General features: G+C 33.0%; 1 pseudogene; it reads right to left on the reverse strand.

Moving 5' to 3' along the window:
- Positions 1 to 3,525: 3,525 nt before the first annotated feature.
- On the reverse strand, positions 3,526 to 14,136 carry LOC114746277 (putative 1-phosphatidylinositol-3-phosphate 5-kinase FAB1D; annotated as a pseudogene).
- Positions 14,137 to 20,935: the final 6,799 nt, after the last annotated feature.

Genomic DNA, 20,935 nt, shown 5'->3' on the forward strand with positions numbered 1-20,935 from the left:
TTAGCAGCTCCACTAATCATTTATCTTTTAAACTAAACCCCTAATAAAAATTTCACAAATTACAACAGATTTTTGGCCAAAAAATTGTCGCAACATTATTTTGTTCAGGACATTCACAGTCCTCTCTAAAATTTCAGAACTCCCACAATTTTCATCCTTGCCTCTCATTTCGTTCTATAACATAAAAAACATAAACATTAAATGGAACAAACTCAATGAAATCTCTTAAATATGTTAAATATGATGTATTATTCTTTTGTTCCGTACCATAATAAGGTGCTCATTTGAAGGCATGGTGGATTGTTCACAGCGTACTTTGATGCCCCTAAGACTAAGTTGGTTATCTTAAAAATGAAAAATCTCTTCAAAACAACAGACAGACGGGTTCCTCTAAAGTATGTCTCTGCTACGGACCATTTGATGAGTTTGATGATAATGATCTTGAAAGTGGTGTAATGTGGGACCAATACCTTTCTGGTGGGGTCATCAAAATTTGCCTATGATTTAACAAGCCATAGTTAACCAACAATAATTGATTTAAGCGACTCGACCCTGGTCTTTCTCAAACAAGGTCTCATGTTCAAGTCTTGTGTATAGAAAAAATTACATTGAAAAAGTTTTGCATCTATGTGATTTGATCCAACTTAATTCAAATTAGTCTAAGACTGATGTGGCTTTCAAAAACTTATAGGTATATCTGCAAAAGTTATTGTTATGCATAAAAATAAAATCAAATGGTGTTATAGAAGAAACAATTATACACAAGCCCCAAACAACACAATTTATTAATCTAAAGTCTCTTGAAATCTCAAAAAGAATTGGAGGTCCCATAGGACCTAAGAGTAATATATTCTCAATAAAAAATTAAGTCATTTTCCTTATTCCCAATTGACAAGCTTGTAAGCGTGAATTAACAAGTCAATGGAAAGCTATTAATAAGTCAAGGTATCAGTTGGCAATTAAATTTATAGAATAATATAATCTCCACATATGATCAAATTATAACAAAAGAACTTTGTATAACAATCTTTAAACTGAAATCATGTGTGAAAAAGCGTGCAAACTGATATTAGATGAAATGATGGATTTATATTATAATTTTGTTACGGTCATCTATTGACAAATCGGGAGTATCGGTTGATAACTAAATTTATTGGATAGTATAACCTTCATGTAAAATCAAATTAGGAAAAATTATAGAACAAGCCCTTGCACTTTTCACTATTATATGAGAATTTTTTCTAATTTGATCTTATGTGGAAGTTATATTATCCCATAAATTTAATTGTCAACTAACACCCCCTAACTTGTCAATAAGTTCTCATTGACTTGTTAATCCATATCCCTGAGTTTGTTAATGGCTTTTTGCAATGAAATTATGATACAAACCATCATTTCATCTAATATTATTGTGCATGCTTTGGTCACACGTCATTTCAGCTTAAATATTATTATATAATGCTCTTTTGTTATAATTTGATCTTACATGAAGGTTATATTATCTAATAAATTTAGTTGTCAATTGACACCTCTGACTTGTTAATAGTTTCCCATTAACTTGTTACTCCACGCCTTTGAGCTAGTCAACTGGAGACAAGGATAATAAAATAATTTTTAATTCAGAACATATTATTCTCAGGTCTCATGAGACCTCCCATTCATTTTGGGATTTTAAGAGATCTTAAATTAATAAGTTGTGTTATTTAGAACCTCTGTAATTTTATTATAGTATAGTGCAAATTGTAAAGAAGCCATTTCAAAGAAAAAGAGCGTTAATGCTCTAAATTTCAAATTTTTCTCATTGTCTAATATTTGCCTATTTGTGCATGTTTCCAATATATCTTGCTCAAAACATTTTTGTGCAACTAAAAATTGGAGTATCTTCCATTGGAGTTTTCTCCGTAGGAAAGAAAAGCATACAATATTAGCACCCCAGGTAACTTGATGATAAATTTTTTTTGCGGAAGAGGATCAACCAATGTAGAAACAGAGAGATTTATTTTCTGGAGTACAAAGGATCTCTCTGCAACAAGAAAGGATAACCAATCCCTCTCCTCTTAGAAGGGAACACCACAAACAAAACACTCACAACAAAACCAACCACAAGAGGAACAGTATTGGTCACCTTTCTGGGAATTCCTGGGTAATAGCACTTGACCACATCATGATTCAAACCTGCAAAAGCAAGAAAAGAAACCAAAGAAAGTGAAGCATAGAAGAGATCACTCCATCTCAGTCTATAATCTGACGGCTCACATGGCTTCTTCCTTCCTCCATTGAAAGTCCATATCCCTCTGAATGTTGCCACCCCATAACACAGCCTTCCACTGGCTGTTCTGAAGCTATCTGTGAAGGTGAAGAACACACAAGACGCTGCTAATATGGCCAGAAACACGCCCATGAGCCACCGGCTCAGCACGCTGCATTCGCCGTCATCAGTCAGAATTGGTGTGAAGATGCTGAAAGCAAGAATGGTGGCTGTGGGTAACAGAACATTTAGCCTGGCTGTGCCACTGAGAATTGCACTGATGATGTAGAAGTAGTAAGATTCATCAACCTCATAGTCATCAATGTTATAGAATTCATCTTCACTTTGTTCAGCGTGGAGAATTAAGTCTTGGGTTGTTGTTGAGTTGTTCATATCCACAATGAAATGAGGTTGGAGAATGTTTACAAGAGGAAGCTTGTGACGATTTTAATTTTAAGATCGTTTGGAATAGGGATATGTTCCTTCCTTTGAAATGAAAATTCCATGGAGTATTTCTTTCTCAGCAATAAGGCATATTTTGTCTGCTTGTTAATTAGGAGATGTCATTGCTTTCCCATGTTTCCAGAAGAAACCCACCATTTAACAATTCTTAAGGGAACCTTCACCATTACTGGGAATTTAGGCAGATAAGTCATTCTGCAAATGAATTTGAGCGGCGAGAAAGTAAAAATTTAAGTCATCCTGCAGAGGCAATGGCGCATATTAAAATTTTAAATGTCGCAAGCACCATAACGTATTGTGCTTCTTTTTTATTTGAAAACTTCTTTTTAAATATTATCTCTCTCTAAATGAGAAAATCTTACAAAATTACTCCCCCGGGCAGAGAACAGAGAGAAGATTTTTTATCTTATTTATAGATGTCATCACTTAATTTTTTATACAAATTTGAAATTTTACCTTTTATTTATTATTGTAAAAACTTAGTTTCTCATAAGAAGTAATGCATATTAAATGAAAGTAAAGTTAAAAAAATTAAATTTTAAGACATAATAAAATTAAGGCTTCTCATGATTTCGTTGGAACATAATGAAAATCAATTATAAATAGGATCAAACAAGTATCTTTTAAGCTATATTACATTATAAATATGACATGACTCCTTCCCATGATTATTAGAGAATGTGGAGAGAAAAGGTAATTAGTGAATTTCATCAACAATCTCTCTTCCCCCCTCCTCATTTTCTACTCCAGTCAACTAATACGAAGGATCGTCTATTCCTCTTAGCTCGTCTCCCAAACAAAAATTCAAGGGGAAAAAGATGCTAGGAATTGGACCTTTCATTGATTTGAAGTAAATCTTTACACTTTCCCAACGCTGTACAAAGGCATACGCATCCCATGCTGTGGACAGAAGGGACCATTGAAATGACACCATCCCTAGAATACTGCTGAAAATGGCAGAATGACAGGACTAGGGCATATGATGTAAACAATAATGACTGCCTCTGTACACTATTACACCTAATTTCAACTGATTAAAAAATATTGAGAAACCAGGTATTGACTCTTCGGAAACCATTCGTCATCCCTCTTTGTTTTGTTGGGCAGAATCATCTTCCCCAGAGCCACAAAGTCTGCAAGGATCAGTGAACTTCTTATTGCACCAGTGATCTGGAACGCTCAAGAAATGTGTAGACATAAACTTTCTAAATCTCTTCTTGTATTCTTTGGGAGAGATTACAGTTGGCAACTGATTCTTGGGCACAACAAGTGATGTCTTCATCCAAGTCTCGAAATGCTTGTCCCAGGTATACTGCCTGAGATAATCGATAATCCCGCAAACAAGCTCGCGCCTCTGTGAATCTACTCCAACAAGTAAGGAGTAATCCATTACATTAACCGACTGCACAACAAGGAAACCATGAACTATTAGACACAAACTAACCACGGGGCACACATGTTGGAGTTATCAACAATACGCACAAAATCTACCACAGAAAAAATGTGCGATAAAAAAATCTACCGCAGAAAAATAGAAGGATCACACCAGTCAAGGACAATCAGCAAAATATGAGAGAAAATGGGAGAAATGGGAGAAAATTAAAAATCCAATTTTCTCTAAGCACAGGTAACATTGATGAATTTAGTTCAAAGAGGGACAAGTTCATCGTGAAAATCATTAGATACACTGAAAAACGGTGGGGTCCAGGATACTATAATGATTTAAATGCAGACTTACATTAAGAAAAGTTGTGTCGTTCCAAACAGCACGTTGAAGAAGACGTTTTTCTTTGTTGGCAACATATAAGGGAGAAGAGTTCATGTCATTCACGAAGTTCTGATCCAGAAGAACATCCCCAGCACTATCACCAGCAGTATTGTACCGAGCATAAAGTGCACCTTTAAGATCGTATTGGCGAGCAATATTGCGATTGTAGCTAAGATTTTCCATCACCATGAGATCATGCCTAGACTCTTTCCCACTCTTTACATTTCTTTTAGTTACCTACAGAGAGCATGAACTGCTGAGATCAATGGAAAAACAAAAAACAGGGCAAAACTTCAGTCGAGTACAACAGATGTACAAAACAGAGACAGTAAACCAACCTGATATATCCCCAAAACTTTTGCAAGACATGTCTGACTACCAGACTCAAATGACTCCTTCATGTATTTGAAATACAAAGGAGCAAACCCCATAAAAGAATCAAGCTCCGTCCTCTTGATTTCCTTTATTATGAACCTATCATCAAGTGTCTTGGCAAAAAAAGACTTGCTTTTTCCACCCTTAGCGTCCCAATTCCTACAACGGCTTAAAGAAGCAATATAGTCTAGCTCAGATGGGCAACACCAATTTCGAAGTTCACGGAATTGATTAACATATGGACAAATCACAGAATATTTTTCCCTTCCAAGAGATTTCACATATCCCATAGGTATCTCTGTAGCATTGTTTTCTGATGCTCGGGAGGCTCGTGACTCTTCAGAAGAAGCACTTCCTGTTGAATAGACAGAATCAGTGTCTGCTGCACTACCTATACTTGTATGGGGAGATGATATATCAGTCAGGCTGTCCAAATCTCAGTCATTTTGACGAAGTTCCACTCTCTCTCCTATAATCCTCATTGTCAACTTCTGTCACCACAGATGAATCTTTCAGCAAGGCCAGTGCACAAGCAATTATGCTTGAGAGTTCACCCTCATAGTCAGATACAACATGGTCATCTGTCCTCAGAGGGACGTGCAGCCTTATACCTTCCTCAGCAATCAGCTGATTGGCTGTAGGTAGATGTACAGTAATAGAGCTGTTAACAGATTCGGATTTAAGCAAGCATTTTTTATGGAGCTCCCTTATGCTCACCTGTCGAATATCAACAAAAGGCTCCCAGAACCATTCATTTGAATTCAGCAAGTTGGAACCAGGCGAACGCAAGGACGCACTTTTGTTTAATACCTTTAAATCAGAAATCGAGAGATTAATATCTTTGGAAACTGAAAGGTTTTCACATGCCTGATGATTGGACACAAAATCCTTTGCTTGGAGATTCCCATCTGCAGAAGGATAATTTGTAAAATCTTCCAATCTCAAATTCAACTCCTGGTCAGAAGATCTTTTCAAGCTCACATGACCCATAATAGGCTTTTCCAAATTGCTTGGAACGTTAGGAGTGTCAGAAGGAACATCCTGTTCATTACCCTCTGCAAGAGGACCTGTTATTGGAATTTCCTTTGCTGGTAGTTCGTTTACTTCAATTGGTGAGTCTGACAAAACTTCCACGTCTACATTCCTATTTATAGACCCATTTTCTTCGTTAATGGCGCTCTCCAATTTCGAATTATGACTAAGTTCTTGCTTAACTTTCTCAGCTTTACCAGAATCAACTCTTAATACATCTGGTGAGAATAATGAGTGCATGCGTCGAACCCACACACAAGATTCAATCAGTAGATCCCACATCAAACGATTTAGACTCAGAAGTATGTAGGCAGCCTGGCCGGGATTACTATTCTTAGCAACAGCATTCTTAATGTTAACCTGTTACAGTGACAAAGCCAGACACAGGAATAGTACATAAATATTAAGCCAAAGCAGCAAATGAAAGTTTCAATTCAGAAAAATAATCAAAATCACTAGAGCATGAAAATTCGATGCTGAAAGTATAACTTCTACATGTGCACAGTAATGTAGGCAATAGATATACTAAGCTTGGAGGGAGAAATATATCAGTTCCTCTATCAAACATTGCAGTTCACCTTTATTCTAGGAATCAGAATGTGTTTCAAAATATTGTTTATGTGTATGTACAGCACCAAAACTATTAAGAGAGTTGGTAAATCTCATAGTTGACAAATCAAAATGTGAATGAACTGTAAGTGTAAGCTAAGGGGAAAAAGTATTTAGGGATTACTACATTGAAATGCAACAACTACTCTAGTTGAGGGGAATCGAGTAAAAATATCAAAATCATTTAGCAACAGAAAGCTAACCTCAAACTCATCTCTTTCTTGCTTTAACATCTCCTCAACCTCAGAGAACTCTCTCATTGATCCTCCAAGGTTCAAAGCAGAACCGTCAAATTTAACTTTTAATGTCTTCAAACAGTTTGCAAGTTCTGTGAACAGTAATATGCCTTTCATAAACACCTTAACACGTAGAAGAAGATTAATTAGTGCAGGAACTTTATTAGACAAATTAGTATCAACTAAACATATTAATTTTGGACACCAACAATCAAGACAGCATCAGGAATGTATAAATAGCAAAATAGGGAAGCTTACATTCTCAACCTCTTTAAGAAGCCAATCTTTGCGAATGGCACCAGTGAACTCTAGCTTTTTAGGGGGCATCCACACGGTATAAGTAGCGACAGAAGAATATCTGAACATGGCAACCATGTGACCTAATCTGCATGAAAGGTAAAATAACTATAAGACACATAAAAAGATGCATAACATGCAGAGTTAACACCTAGCCCTCTACCTGAGTTGCTCCAAAATCATAAAGGAAGAAATTTGGGCGCACTAAAGTTCAGAGATAATATTATGAGATGGAATTAACTAAAGATTATGGAATACCCTCATTCAAAATCATTGAAAGCATATAAAAGGAATAAGATTCTAAAAATTGACGTATTGATCACACATATTAAAATTCTTTTTCAAAATGCTACAAATTAAAAGGAAAATTTACCAAGGAATATAAAATTAGAATAGCACCAAAATTGCTTATCTTTACAATCTAATTATCCTCCATCTGATCCCATGATCTGAGCATGTATATGTGTCTTCTTAAACCTGTACTTTTCAAAAGTACAGGCTATTCTAAGCAACACATGGCACAACCAAATGTCCAAATTTCCTATGACAGACTCCAGTACTTTGTTTATTGTATTTCATTTCCTTTTCACCAACAGCAAGGTTGAGAAACATGTAAGCTCACAGAAAATGGTTTAGTAAAGAGAAATCATCATACCCAAAGAAGTACAGAAAATCCCTATCAAGAAAATGGCCACAGCTTGACTTTCGATTGGAAGAATAATGAGAAAGGCTAAGCTCCAAAAATTTTCCAAATGATAGACTACGGGCAGTGGTGGATAACAACACTCTCTTAGTTGATCCAATTTTGCATTTTCCGCAACGGCTCCACATCCAAAGTTTCCCCTCCGCTGCTCCAGGTAAACACTTCTCCTGGGGAAGTTGTTTAACTTGCATAGTAAGCTGCTTATTGTGATGAGCATAATAATAAAAGTGAGCTTCTGGTAACTCGTGACAGGTGTCACAAAGTCTTGTCTGCACATTCAATACAATAATTAGTTAGATCATAGTAAAAAATAATTAAAAAAAAAAAAAAACCAGGCATCAGTTATATATTGGGTTTTAGTTTCAGTGCTTCTTGCTACATTGAGATCTGTACCATCCAAATAAATTAGATTTGGTCGGTCCTTGTTCAAAGGGTTTTAATTTATAATTTTAAAAAGAAAAAATCATTCTTTATAGAGTGACAATTAGAAGATTTTTATTGTAGATTCTACATTTATTCAAATAAAAAACTATAAAAATATAAAAAAATAAAGTAACATCAAAACTAGACCATCCATTTTAATCTGGTGCTCATCATTTTCTGGTGACCACCAAAACTCAATCCTACGTGATGTTATGTCACAGAACAAGAGATAAACAATTCAAAGAACTGGGAAAGCATAAAATATGTATTGGATTAGATCAAATTAGCAAAATTTATTTCTGAAATAGTGAAACCCTACTCTTCACAACATGCAAACCTATCTTAAATAGATGCAGGCACCGTATTCCCATTACCCCTTCAGTCATCTACTAAAACTGAAATAATAAACGGGAAAAAAAAAAACGAAATAAATGAAAACCTGATTGAGTAGATTATCCTGCAGAAACTTTCCGAGAGGGACATCAAAATTTTTGTAAAACATAATATGCGAGAAATGACTTTGCTGACATATAGTCCCTCTTAAGGCGTTCCGGCTAGACATCAAGACCAAAATACTCTGAGAATCCAACACAGCATTGATATCATCTTTATTTTGCAATTGATTGTTATTATCATCACCCACTTTACTTTTGTCTCCATTAAATTCGAAGCACCCAGGGAAACTCTGCGATTTTCTAAAATGAAATGATTTCTCTTCATCAGAAAAAATTCTGGCTTCATTTTGTCGATTGCCGTCTGTTTCTTGATTTTCTATAACAGAAACTGGCTTGTTGACTTGACCATCTGGTTCCCCTTCACTCAGGCCAATAAACTGGGATTGTCTACCATTTGGTGCTGTCTCTCCATCAGACAAACTCCTGGGTTCAATTCTGCTGTTGTCATCTGTCTCTTGATTTTCTAGAAGAGAAACTGATTTGTTGACTTGCGCATCTAGTTCCCTTTCATTCAGACCAAAATATGCCGACAGAGTTTGATAAGGAGCAGAAGATGAAAAGGGAAAACTGTCACCCAGAACTTTCTTTAAAGAAGATGAAATGGCTGAGAATCCAGAGAATAATGGTTCATGGGAAACAGGGGAAAACTCTTCCGGCCCTAAATTTGAACTGTCATTGTTTCCTTCATGGGATCCATTGCATATGGGAATTTCAATGCTAACTGGTCTGTTTTCAGCAGACGAACACTCTACAGATGGGATGCTTGAATCACTGGACTCTATATTATGGGATTTTTCATCAGTTGCCTGGGTATGTGTTGCGACATTAGCAGCAGAAATGGTAGAGAACATTGCTCTCTGGTCAACAAGAAAAGAAGTCTCAAGGATTAAGTGATATGCCATGACAACTGCACACCGCAGACACATTTCACCCTCTTCAGCTCATCACCATTTTGCTCCCTTCAGCAAAATCTGCAAAGGTATGGAAGTACTTAATAGAACCCTTTAGATGCAAGACTCATCAGCAGGAAGAAAAAAATCTTCAACTACAGCCTTCAGGATATAAGTAGACAGTGGTGAATTATTATATCATGTGCATGTTCCTGCTTGTAGTTAAATTTATTTACCATATATTTTTATCCAAACAAAGTGTATTTATGCTGTAAATTACCCAAGCACATCTTTAGATTGATTTTTCATAGCATAATGACTTCAACCAAGATACCCGCCGGGTGGGGGGGGGGGCTCTGAACACCCTGGCCAAAATTAACATTTTAGTACGCAAAAACATAACATTAAATTCAACATTCAAGGATACACATTTGTTCATAACTAAGAACTAAATGATGTTAGTTTATATACCTCATTATTTTAGATTTAGAATTTAAAAAAAAGGACAGAGGGCATTATAAGTACAAGTAAAGGCATACCGTACAACCCAATCGCGTAGGACAGCCCTCAATGAACATTAGAGTCTTGATGGGCCTTTTCCTCCTTCAACAAGACCAGCATGCTCCTCCGCAAACTTCTCAAAATAAAAGGAGTCACAGTGCTTTAGCTTTTGACCATTCAAATTATCACATGATAGAATTGGTGAACCAGTACAACGTGCAACTCTTTCAAGGCGATGAGCTTCATATCAAGTACTAGTGTCATTCCTTTCTTCAGAATTGACTCTTGTATGTCACGAGAAACAGTTTTCTCCACTAAAATAACATTTGCGTGGCACTTTTCTATAAGGTCGGTTATAGATTTTAGATAGTCTTCTCCTGTTAGCAAGTAAATGATTAGAGACAGAATACACTAAGGACAGTGATAGAATCCCTTATCTTGGCTCCTATCAGACAGAAACCAAATCAATTTAACTACCTGTTCCATAGAGTCAAATGAGGACAGGCCACTACAAGAATGGCCAAGCATCCCACTGATCAGCAACAGCCTTGGATTTTTGTAATTAGTTGGCATGTGCTTGTGTGCAGCATGTTTTTTGAAGACCAAACCTTTAATAATTTGACTGCAATACCAAATATAATGAGTATACAGGACTAATGTCTAGGTCAAAAAACAATATTGTACATCTCATACATGAAACAGAGCGAGTATCCATGGAAATGTTTACAGTACAAAACAAAATTATCAGTTGAAAACCAAAATAAAGCATTTCAGGGACAAAGGAAGTTTCTTGGAAGGATAGGAAAAGAAAAATCAGCAGAACTCAAGGATATCTTACTTCCCACGCAACATTTGGGGAGAAAATCACATTGACAACGTAACAGAAAGGACAAAACAAAACAAAAATTCTTTTTGAATAATCAGTAACCACGTAATACAAATATAATAGAACGGAATACAAATAGCCAAAGAAAATCACATAATAAAATATGAATGCAGCATTACGAAAACTTATATATCGCTGTATAAAAGGCAACATGTATTCAAAAAGTAAAAAACCACTAATAGTTTAAAGATTGGTTACAACTAATTATCTAAAATTTCAGTTGAAATATTAACAAAGCACCTTGAAATAAGTTCTTACAGTCGAACTACTTTTACCTTTGGCTGCATGTACCAGCTGCGACACATTTTACTTTAACATACCCATCAGGATTCATTGATTTAACTGCAATAGCGTCAGGCTTCAAAAATGAAGCAGCTTCCCAAGATAAAGAAGTGACTATGTCCACCCAATTGTTACCACCATCATTGGAAGAGGAGACACCAACAGATTTGAGAAGCTGACCTACAAGTGCCTTAAATCTCCCATTTATTACTTCTTGCATTGCCCTTAGCTTTTCCTCCTTGAACTTGTAAGACCCGCTCAATTCATCTTTAGAGCAATTCAAAGAGGTTGGTCACCCCAGTTCACACTATCGGTGCACTCATCATCATCATCATCACAACCAACATTATGGTCTACATCATCTTGTGGTTTTCTGGATCAGGAGGTTCCCATGTTTGGATATCCAAGTCTTCAGGAATAGAATATTCAGGTTCTTCATCAACAGATGAAGCAGGCTTCTCAGAGCTATCCGCTTTTGCTTCTTGACTGCTCTGTCCTTGAGAAATCTCCACATCTCTCACAACATCCCCTCCATTGTGGCCATTGCATTTTGCGGAATTGTTTTCCATGATATTAAGTGATTTTTCACTCATTCCTTCTGAATACTTTAAGCTTGAGTTTTGCGCTTTTTCATTCAATTTATAGTCATGATCTTCCCTACTAACATCAACCATGGCTTCTTCTCGACTTACCCTACCAAAAACATATTAAATAAGAACTTGAACAAGCCCAAGGTAACAATTATAATCACAGCTCTCTGTTGACAAAAGTACCTGTCGGAGGAATTCATGTCAACTGAAAAATCACCTGAAAGATCAGATAATGAGGGGTTTAGATTCAAATTAATAATTTTACAATTTTACAATATTGGATAAATAATAAATCAAAAATAAAATTGACAAAGAAAACAGTAACTTACTGCAGACGGAAGCACAGCTGTCAGTGCTAGACAATGAAGTGGTGGGGCTAATCAGTGGTGTCATACAAGGACTAGTACTGTCCCGTTTCACGCTTTCTTTCTTTTGTTTCTCCCCACAAAATTTACAAGGCCTGATGGGAACTTTGCTATCCAACTTTAAGTTGCCCTGATTGCCTCGATTCTTGTCATCAAGTTTTGAGTCCGTCAAGCCTGCACCACAATAATGGCACATACTACACATCCGGTCCAAAACTGATGCAGAAATGGCCAATTAAAAAGAGGCCTGATCCTATCCCTATGCAAGTCCAAGAAAAAATTATCAGTATAAAACAAATGTTGAACCAATCATAATCAAGACCATCTTGAATAAAACAAAATTTCCTAACTGAACAGTATAGGTTTCGAACTAAAAAAATAACTTCTTTTAATTAAACTTGTAGATGCACATAGTTCAAATTTGGTTTCTTCCCTTCCCTGATAAAGAAATACTTGGTGAACAATAAAATTCCAATTAAACAGTCGTATCTTTGTATAGAAATATTGTATCCAGAGATGAAATTGGTCATAATGACAACTTGAGGCTAAAATCCACTTAAAGACTAAATGAAAATTGCATAAATTCGTGAATTCAATAAGATGTCCGAGAAAAATCATTTGAGGCTTTATCTGTTCCTTACATGAAATATAACAACACTTTAGAAATTCCCTAATATAACCACTACTACTTGTGGAGGACATTTACTTTAAGAGGAAAAAAATGAACATCTATACATTAACTTCTGCTGCTTGATTATATCAATCAAAATAAATATTACTTCACAGCAAGAGATCATATTCCAACTATAAGAAGGGCTTTTCTCACAGGTGAAAATATGTTCAAGAAAAGCAGGAAATCATTTTTTTCCTTGATTGATGCATCAGGCACAAGAGCATGTAGAATTATTCTGCAATCGTAATTTTCCATAAATCAAACAAGTCCAGAGGAAACAAAAATCAGTTATCACCTGTGTGTGTGTGTGGGGGGGGGGGGCAGAGAATATCAAAAGAATTGTCAGCCACTAAAATGCCAACATGGCACAACAAACTCCAGAAATTCAATCCGGTGAGAGATAGAAGATCAAAAGTTACGGTCCAAACAATAGAGCAGCATCGGATCAAAAACGATACATCAATTAGAAACAGAGCACTCAAAAGAAATCCATCCATCTTTATGGCCGGCATGCATCAAACTATCTGGTGATATTTACAATCGAACTTAGTACGGAGTCCAAAAAGGATGTAGATTGCGCACGGTCTCAAATATTGTTACGCGGAATGTCTAAACCAAAGTAAGGAAGTTAATTCTTGATCCACATTTTATTTCCAGGAACACGAAACTCTGATAAAAACCAAAAAGAAAGGAACTTACTGTTTGAACCACATAAATGATAGGACATATACATATACATATATATAAAGAAATATATAAATGAGAACCAGTTGCAATCTTTGAAATTGCGAGTACTCGGATGTGCTCAACACACTAGAAGAAGTGAACGAAAACATAAATACTTGAACAAGAACTTCATAAGAAATAACAAAACCCAAAAAACCAAACTTCTTCTCACCCAAAAACTGATCTAGAGAAATTAGATAAAATCGTCAATCACTCTTCAATTGCGCGGCAATCAATTAGAACCTTCGATACTTTCCCACTACAGACCAAGTTTCATGAAGGAAATTGTCATTTACAACTCAAGCCAAGACAACGATAAGAACCCATGACTGAAACAACAAAAATAAAAGAAAAAATAGGGAAAAAATGCAGAGCTTACCGTCAAAGTAATCCCAAGGAAGAAAATTATGGATATGACCACCAAATCAATCCTAGTTCCCAAGCATTGTGGGAAGCCTCTCGAACACACGATTCGCTTTGATAAGTAAGAATTTGGTATTAGCCCACTGTGCGTGAGATTCAGATAAACCAACCACATAGGCAAGGAGGGAAGAAAAAAATAGTTGGGATTATTTCAGGAGGAAAGGGAAGCGGGTTGAAGAAGAAACACAAAGAAATGGAAGATTGAAGCCGACCGGAAAAGAAAAGAAATGAAGTAAATACAAGTGGAAAGAAAAGAAAAGAAAATTTACGCAGTGGGGTCCACTCTAATTGCTTGTTTGCCTGCAAGAGTTTCGAGATTTTTTTCCCTTGATGACCGAAAATAAAGTGTATTAGCAGTGTCGCTTCTACCGTATACAGTGAGCTATACGCTAGATTCTTGGGTTAATCTTTGTCCGGAAAACACGTAGATTTATATATATCTTATTTTGCACTCAAGCCCCTCGTATTTTTTATATTTCAAAATTGGAACACACCGGTCAATTTGTCAAAATGCTTCAAATCCGCGTGCCATTAATTGCTTTCCCAATGTTCAAGGCACCATTCAATTGGATATACTCCCCCCTTTTTCTTTACTTATAGTATAATCATAATTAAAAATTTTAAACAATTAATAAATAAAAATGAAGCTTGGAAATTGTTATTATAGGTAGGTACATCTATAACAGTTTAAAGAAAATTAGGGTTTGAAATTCTGAAAAAGGAACTATTAATATTAAATTATATACGCATGGCATAATAGCAATGTCAGGTCAAATAGGGTATTATATAAATTTTCAGATTTGATTTAGAGAAAATGTTAGGAAAATGTTGTAAAAGTCGGCTTCTTAGAGTACATGCATGATATTAATATATTGAAATAAATAAAATAGGTACTTTTCCCTACGTTAGATTCGGATTAAATACATTTTCTTTATTAGCTAAGCGAGGATTCAAGTAATGCAATGGCACAAATTTAGCAACTAGATTTATTATCAATTAATGTTAAAAACTTATAGCAATTAGGATCAAATGGGGTATCACATAAATTTTTAGATTAATTCAAAGAAAATATTGAGAAAATGTTCTCAACATCTACATGTTAAAGTATTGTGTATTGTTGTCAAACTCGAAAATTAACCCTAAATTTAACAATTTTGCGTTTCTACTTTATAAAATTGTATCGAGTTTCTTTTAAACTTATGTTAGCTGTAAACTTAGTTAAACTCACGAGTTTCACTTATCAAGTTTATATTTTTATGTTTCTAACTTACAAAATTATATCAACTCACTGTTAAATTTGTGTTAATTTTTCATTTATTTGACTATAATTAGTGGCTTTATATTTGGACTTTATCGAAAAAATTTTATTGACTAGGGTAAGCTATAAATGTTGGATTTAATTTCAATTATCTAGATTTAGAACATATTTAGATGAAATTGCTTACGAATCTACTATTCAAGTTTACATTCTGACCTTCTGTCCTAGAATGAGTTTTTTTTTTTTTGTATCACTATAATGAGTTTGTTTAGAGCTGTGAATTTGATGACATTAGTGTCCATGCTTGAATAATGCATTGAAACTTGAAATTACTTTTTCCTACGTTAGATTAGGGATGAGTACGTTTTTCTTCATTAGCTAAGCGAGGGTTTAGGTAATGTAGTAGCACGCTGGCCAAAAACACTGTATTAGCACAAATTTAGCATCTAGATTTATCATTAATTAATGTTAAAAACTTATAATAATAAGTGTCAAATAGATTATCATATACTTTTTTAGATTTAATTTAGGAAAAAAATAATTAAGAAAATGTCAAATTCAACATTTTAAATTAGGTTAAAGTGCAAGTTTTTATTTAGGACTGCTGGGCATCTTAAAATTGTTTTTGGTGCAAATTTATCCCAAAGTCTAAAATCATAGCAATATTACTTACCATTAATAAGCTAACATTGATCATTAATATTTTTAACGGCAAAGAGAAACATTGCTAGCTACTTAACACTCTTGAGTAAAAACTTCATAAATAAATTTGTACATTTACCATTTTAAATTTACACTACACGCATTATTGACATAAATAAATAATGGTGCACATTGAAAATATTTTCTCCAAATTGGATTTGGTGGAGGCATGCTTTCTTCATTACTTAATCGTGAGTTTCTGTGTTATACTATAAGATGAGTCTTACATTTAGGATTAAAGAAAGTATATATTTTGAATTTTCAAACTCACACTTATCTAATAAAAAATTATTGGTCAAACATTTTCAGATGTTAATATCAAGAAAACATGAATGAAATATTTCTTACACTTAGGAATAGAGGGAGTATGTATTTCAAGAAAATTATTGGTGAAACATTTCAAGAGATTGTATATTTCTTTTTTTTTTTTTTTATTATGTAAGATTTATACTTATAGTTTGATATGGAATGTGTATTTTTGGAAGATAAATTAAAGAATCTTAATCTTTTACGATGTAATGAATTTTATGAATTTATGAATTTGAAATGTAACAAAACATGCATGAACTTAAGTCTGTTACTCTGTTATACATAGTATTCAATTCATTAGGAGAATGAATCAACAAAGATTTTATGTTCCCCTCAATTCATTCAATAATAAAGATTATTGATCTTTCTTACATTAATAAAAATAAGCTCCATTAAGATTTGATTTTGTTCAATGAATTATTCCTTTTATCCAATACCCGTAACAATATAAACTTCTAAAATGCATTAGTACTTTATAATATATTTCTATTTTAGGTAATTAATTTTAGTGAATCTTAATTCTCCATTTTATAGATAAATGGCATAAGGCGAATATGTAACTAATGAATATTTGAGAGTTCACTTGAAACCAACAATATTCCATTCACATTTCTATATTATTAGAACCTCTAAAAGTTAAAAAAAATTATGGAGAATCATATTATTCATTAATATTAAATAACATATGAAAAATAACGTATAACTTATTTTTTAATACAATATAACTTACTTTTAAAATTTCAAACAGTATATAATGGCCCACATGGTTTACTTTCAAGGCCGGGGGATAAAATGAAAGATAATATTTAGTATTGTTCAAGGCACACATAATTATTAGCTGGGAATATTTATTCACTAAACTAATGATTGTGAGTTAAACCCATCTTTTTATTATTTTACTCATCCATTTTTCCAATCATATATAATATATGTTTTAAATTATGTGATGTGGATTTTTCCAAACTTTTAATTCATGTGATATTAAGAGAGAGAAAGAGAAAAATTTATAATCCATCTCTTTATTTATTTTTATTCTTTTTAATTCAAATGAAATTCACTTTAAAAATACGCTTTACCATCAATCTTCTTCTGATTTAAAAAAAGAAAATAGAAAAAGAGGTATTATGACTCAAAATATCTTTAAAAAAAGGTTGAAATGGACATTCACTTTTGAATACAAACTTCTGTGTTTTGGGGAAAAATTGTATATTTGCTGGTCATAAATCACCGTCGGAAAATAAATAACAATAATAATAAATATGAATCTTTGAAAGAATATAAGAGGATATTCTTTTCACTTTCAATTACAATATATCAAAGTGTGAAATCGATTGAAGATGATTAAGTTGTGAATAATTTGACTTATTTTAAAAACTTTATAAAATATAAAATTTATAATATTATAATTATAGTTTATATTGTGAATAATTTGACTTTTTTAAAAAAAAATAGTTTACATAATACAAAAATTGGTTAACTTTATTTTTTAACCCAAAATTATCATCTTACGACCCAAAGGAGTCGACTCAGCCAGAATTTATACAAACTTGTCCGGCTAGTTATAAGATCTAACGAAAGGAGTTATTTCCTTGCAACGTGACGAACCGATATTCGAATTCTTATTTGAGACGTGCCTACATTTAATATTCAACAATGCTCAAACAGGATTATCTCCAATAGAATGATACATAGTTAAAAAAAAAAAAACTTATTTGTCTACTTAAATATATTTGTTGATATAGTCTTTCTTAAACCCACATAATACAAGTGAATTTCTCAATCTAAATAAGAGAGGGAAGGAGACGATAAAAACATTTTATTGGTCACAATTAAGATTATATAATTAGTTTAAAAAAGAAAAAAATTAGAGACGTTATTTGTTTTTGTTTTCTATTTTTATAATTTTAGAATAGTCTTATAAAATCATTTTTTAAAATAATCTTTGAAAAATAAAAAGCTAAAAAAATATGTTTGGATTGTTATTCTCAAAAAATTGCATTTGAAAATAAAAATATAAAAACTTGTTTGGAATAATTATTCTTAAAATCAACTTGGAGAGTCAATAAAGGGTGAGAGACGTAATAAAGAGTGCAACGAGGATGGCTTGAGAGCCGGCGGACTGAAAAATGACGTAGACGAGTGTGAAAGACAAATCAGGGAGTGTGGCCACATGTGATAAGGAGAATTAAAAAAAATAGCAAAATAAAATAAAAAAATAGAAAACAATAAAACATGTAATGGTTGTTTTGAGCTTTTTTGTTTGCAAAAAAAAATTCTATTTTTTCACAAAATACTCAATTAAAAATTAACAACTGAATAACTCTTTTTTCTTTTTTCAAATAAAAAAATTTTCAAAACAAAAAAGCAAACAACACAGAAATTTTTTTTGTTCCGTTTTATTTATGTTTTCTTTTTCATTCTTTGAGTCATCAATTATTGAAAATACATTTTAATAATTTATATCATCAAATAAATTTATATCTACACCATTTAAATTTAATTTTGAATGATAAAGTTAAAACTTAAAAGGACGAGGTTGAGAGAAAATGAATCGAAAACTATAAAAACTAGTCAATCTTCATGCCTGAAGAAGTGACTGATTCCAGCAAATTAAGCCGCGTTGAGGATAAAAAAATTGTTGGAGTTATCATTTTTTTTATCCATACCAATGTTGTTAAGAAAAGATCTTTTAAAAGAAAGTTGGTTAGAGATTTATTGTAAAAGCTCAATATATAATGAGAATACTGCAAATTTTGTTCATTCTATGTATTTTTATCATTATGCACATCAAGCAAGAACCGTATGAGTTGAAAATCTCATGTATGGCTCTAGAACAGAGATTCTTTAAACTAAATGACAAACGTAACAAATGTCAACTCAATCCAAAGAAAATTACGCGTAAGTGTTATAGAATTATTGTGAAGCTATGTGATTGGAAATTGATTCCTATTATCAAAGTTATATACTTGATAACATAGGACTTATCCACACAAGTAACGGAGAACATACAAAAGCTTGGAAATATTATTTCAGGCACTAGAATGAATCTCCTTACCACAAGCTTTTAATAATATGGTCGTGATCTATTATCATGTGCTACTATTTCCATTATAGAAAGAAATAAGAAAAGAAAAACCAAATCAGCTAATAAATACTAGGAAAAAAAGGATTTTTACATATATATTATCCAAAACAACGATTTTTATCGGCTACAGCAAAGAAAGAAACTTCATATATAGAAGTTGAAATATGAAAAAATAGATATGTCTAGATATTTTTTTCTATGGATAAAAGATCTAATTGATAGACAAAGTACCATAAAGATCTATTAGCGAGGTTTTGGGCCAATGTAAGAGCTCATAAAGCATGCCACAAGGTATGAATGATATAAACTCACTTCAAAATTCATACGACTCTAGTTCTTATTATTTGTTATAAGGAAAGATTTCGATCCTTTTTATTTGTCATATGTATCCTTTTTAATGCTTTATTTTCAATTCTGTCCCTATTAATTATAGTAAAAATGAAGAGAGAAAAAATGAATGAGAAAAAATATATTAATACTTAATATTCTCGTTAATAATTACAAAACTGGAAGATTTCATCTATTTAATACTCTTTTCAGCATGTGAAAAACTTCTACATGACAAATGAAAAGGGCAAGAGCGGTACATCCTTGTATCTGTATGATATGCTCCCTCCATCCTTTTTAATAAAAAAACAATATCTCTCTTAGTAGTGTCCTTAAATATGAGAAACAAATCCTTTCTATATGAAATTTTAAAATGTTATTTTCACTTTTACTCCATTAAATATATGACATTTATTATCTCTCTATAATAACTTTTATTATATCTCATATACTCTCTTTACAAATAACAATATAACTAGAAAGATATGTATATATCTTACATATTTAATTTTTTTGACTAAATTTAGCTAATATTTTGAACCATGCGATTTTAATAGTTATTTCATATAATAAATGATGGAGGGAGTATTAAAAAACATATAAGTTCTAAATTTAAAAATATGCAAACATGGAAGTAAAATGGTGCTAAATTATAGTAACCAATCTTTTTTCGATTTCAAATGTCTAGTATGAATTTAATTATTTAAATAACGAGGCTTGTGTCAAAATAAAAATATGCAGGTATAGAGGGGCCAAAACGCAAAAACACGAACTAAGGCATTTTTTTTCTTTCTTTCTTTTTTATTTTTTGAATTGTCAAATGAAGAGAGAGATAAGAAGCAGAGAAAAGACGGCGTTGTCTTGTGTAAGGGGGAAGCCGGGTTGGTATTTACGAGGTCGCACAAAGTGTGCATTTCAAACTTTTGATGCTTTCAATTTCAAATTTTAAAATTCTCATTTCACTCTCTACCCCCTATTGTGGTCCCCACCCCTGATTTTGACGCCCCCTTTCCCCACTGTCTTCCCCAAATTGGCCTTGGCCGCCTCTTCTGTCAAATATAGTAAAAACGCATTGCATTTAAATACCCTAAAACAATATGTCTAGTTTTTTTAAAAATAAATATTCTCCTATTAAAGATAATTAAGGTACTGTCAACACTAAATTTGGATATATATTCCAGCAAACATAAGAATCTTAATTTATTACATTACGGGGAATTTATCCTTTCTGTTAAAACTAACCCTGATAATTATAATAGTGTTACAGATTCTTAAAAATTGATTGAGACAAAAGAAAAAAAAAGCTAATT

This window comes from Neltuma alba, unplaced genomic scaffold (assembly GCF_004799145.2).
Source record: "Neltuma alba isolate B1F8T4 unplaced genomic scaffold, ASM479914v2 tig00000806_pilon, whole genome shotgun sequence".
NCBI lineage: Eukaryota > Viridiplantae > Streptophyta > Magnoliopsida > Fabales > Fabaceae > Neltuma > Neltuma alba.